Here is a 3,366-nt window from a genome sequence, read left to right as displayed (position 1 = left end):
TTTTTTTTTTTTTTTTTTTTTTAGAGAGAGAGGATTTTAATATTTATTTTTCAGTTTTCAGCAGACACAACATCTTTGTTTGTATGTGGTGCTGAGGATCGAACCCGGGCCGCACGCATGCCAGGCGAGCGCGCTACCGCTTGAGCCACATCCCCAGCCCAAAGGTTGATTTTCTATTGTATAAATTTCACAAATAGCAAAATAAGGACGGCAAGGCCACTCAAGACTGCGGAACGGCCTCACAGTGGGTTGTGGGGTCAGGGGTCCAGGACCAGGAGTCAGGACAGGGACAGCCCTTTCTCGGTCCCAGGAGTGTCCCCCAGGCTGGGTCCCTTCAGCCACAGCAGCTGTCCCTCCTGAGGCCTGCACTGCACCCATTCCAGGAAGCTGCGTGTGAACACCCATGGCCTCTGGGGCTGGCCACCGCTGTGAGGTCCATTGGGATGTGACATTGCTTCAGAGGCCCGAGGACAGGCCGCAGGGAGGGATGCAGGAGTGGAGGAGTGGCTACCTGGCCATGTGCCCAGAGGCTGCGGGGCAGCTCTGAAGCCCCTCGGGAGGGAGATGACGCTGTGCTCACCTGGGGCAGGTGTGTTCGCGAGTCCAGCAAAGCAGGCGACACTGCTCCTCTGCTGGCACCCAAGGCGCCCGCTCCCTGCTACAGCACAGATACATCTGTCCCCAAGTTCCCGTGCGGCAGACTGGGTCCTCAGGGTGGCAGCGCTGAGGTACTGGGACTTTTAAGAAGTGGAGTCTCCTGGGAGGTCACTGGGGACGCGTTCTCAGGAGAAAGGTGCTCAGAGTCCCGCCCTCTGTCCTGGCCTCCTGTCTCTCATGGGGTCGCTCTTTCTGGGACACGCTGCCACCATGGGGATGCCTTTGCTGTGATGAAGCCAGACACACAGGACACACAGGGTCGGACTGCATTTACACAAAATGTCCGCAGGACTGCCCTGGGGACAAAGATGAACAGTGTGTGGACGCAGGTGCTGGGTGACAGGTGAACGCACGCGGGGACTGCAAGTCAAAACCACAGTGAATGGCCGTGGTCACAAAGCCAGAGAGTAACAGGGGTCGGTGGAGACGCTGGCACCTGTGCCTCCCGGCAGCCGAGGGCATTGTGCGTGGAAAAGTGGACGTTCCTGAAACAGCGACGCTCAGTGGCCACACGCCCAGGGACACGCAGACACGTCCACACAGAGACCTGCACCCGAGTGTCCAGAGCAGCCACATCCCCAACGGCCAACCTCCAGACACCCCGAGAGCCATCGCTGGTGCGTGGATGCACAAAATGCGGGACATTCATGCGATGACACCTCGGCCGTCCAAAGGAATGACGCGGGGGCACACGCTGCGGGCAGAGGCCCTGGAAAAGCTTCTGGTACGTGGGAGAAGCCACACGGGCCACACAGGGTGCCGCTGCATTGACACGAAATGTCTGCGCAGGGACAGGCAGGAGGGTGGGGGGCCAGGGGCTGGGGGGAGGGAGGACATGAGGACCGACGGCTGATGAGCTTGGGGTTCTTTTGGGATGAAGAAAATGTTCTGAAGTCAGTTGTGATGGACGCACACTCTGAACATATACCAGAAACCACTGAATTGCTTCCTTTAAACGGGTGACTGGCCTGGTGCATGGGCACCTGGGTCGAGCTGTTTTGAAACAAGCAGAATGCGTGTGACGAGCTGAGCAGGAGGAGGGCACACCCCTGCCAGGTGGAGCCCCAGCCAGGGGCGGAGGTGAGAAAGGAGGAGTCAGGCTTGTGGCATGTGGACCCCAGGGGAGCTCCTGAAGAAGTTCCTGCCCCTTTTACAACCCACACAGAGGGCTGCTGAACCTGGGGTGCATTCATCCTCATTCCCATAGGCCCCACCCCCAGTCTGCGACTCCAGGTAAACAAAACTAATAAGAAGCCCACAGAAGAGCCTAGCAGGACTCCCCAGTACTTCAGGGCCCCCAGTAGCCCGGGACTCTAGGTTTTGCACCAGCCAGCCCTCAGCCTCGTGGCACCCCACTCCTCTGCTTCTCCACATATTCTGACCATGCCCTCTGGCAGCAGGACCTTTGCACATGCTGTGTCCCCTGTCTAGAACAGCCTCCCCTCTGCTTCAGCTTCAGATCCTCAGGAGAGGGATTCATAAATGGACCCTCACCTGGCTGACGGTGACGCCCGCCTCTCCAGGGCTTTGCATTGGTCACTGTGATGTATATACACGTGTGTGTGTGTGTGTGTGTGTGTGTGTATCTGTATATCAGTGGGGGTGGGTTGTGGGGAACTGGGGATTGGACCCAGAAGTGTTTACCACTAAGCCACATCCCCAGCCCTTTCTATTTTTTTTTTTTAATTGTGAGACGGGTCTTGCTAAATTGATTAGGGCCTTGCTAAGTTACTGAGGCTGCTCTCAAACTTGTGATCCTCCTGCCTCAGCCTCCTGATGATACATATTTTCAACCATAGCTTCTGTTTACAACCCGAAGGCAGGCCATAGAAACTAGAATTTCTCTTTCCCAAGTAGATCATAGAAAAAACTCGAATCTTTCCCTGTCTTTAGCTGGCCATAAAGAAGTCCTCTTCAAATAGTTATTTAGGAGAGAGAGAGAGAGAGAGAGAGAGAGAGAGAAATCTGAGCTAGATATACTGAGCCACTGAGATGCAGAAAGTGCAGCTGTAAATCTTGGGCAACAGCCCTCGGTCTGTGACCTTGTGGAATGATGTGGAATGAAGAAAACAGGGAAAGCTAAGAGAAGTTGTGCAGCTCCACCGGGCCCCACCTCCACTCCCCTCCTAACTACAGCCCTTCCAAGAATATTTGACCCCCAGCTGAGGCAGGGCCTCTGGATCCCGGGACAGCGCATTCTCCCTTGAATGTGTATCTACTTCCTCAAGGAACCTGGCTATGCCTCTGCCTGGCGAGTGCTGAGATGCTCTTCCAACATGTAGGCTGTTAGAGTCTGTAAACAAGTCAAAATAACACCTGGCATTTTGTCAGGGGAATGTTAAAGTTCGTAAACAAGTCTGGATGGTGCCTGGCAAAATGCCAGAGGGAGTGGTTTGAGAAGTAACAAAAGTGAGCCATTAAGTGTAGAGATTCCTGATTGGTTGACTGATGTATCTAGTTTATGCTAATTAGATAAGCTGTGTGGAATGTATAAATACTGCTCCTGTCCTGCAATAAACGGCTCCCACTCCTGCTGTATCAACGTACACAAGTTATTCATCACCCCCCGATTATTCTGCTGCAGCCGGACTGCGGCAGATGGTGGCCCGTACCGGGAGCCCCGGGACACTCGGGGGTAAGTGACGAAAAAAAGCTGCTCGTCCATAGATAGGACGGGAGCAAATCTGCTCGTCCCTAGGCAGATAGGGC

This window comes from Marmota marmota, unplaced genomic scaffold (genome assembly GCF_001458135.2).
Source record: "Marmota marmota marmota unplaced genomic scaffold, marMar, whole genome shotgun sequence".
Taxonomy (NCBI): Eukaryota; Metazoa; Chordata; class Mammalia; order Rodentia; family Sciuridae; genus Marmota; species Marmota marmota.
This window is presented reverse-complemented; position numbering follows the sequence as displayed.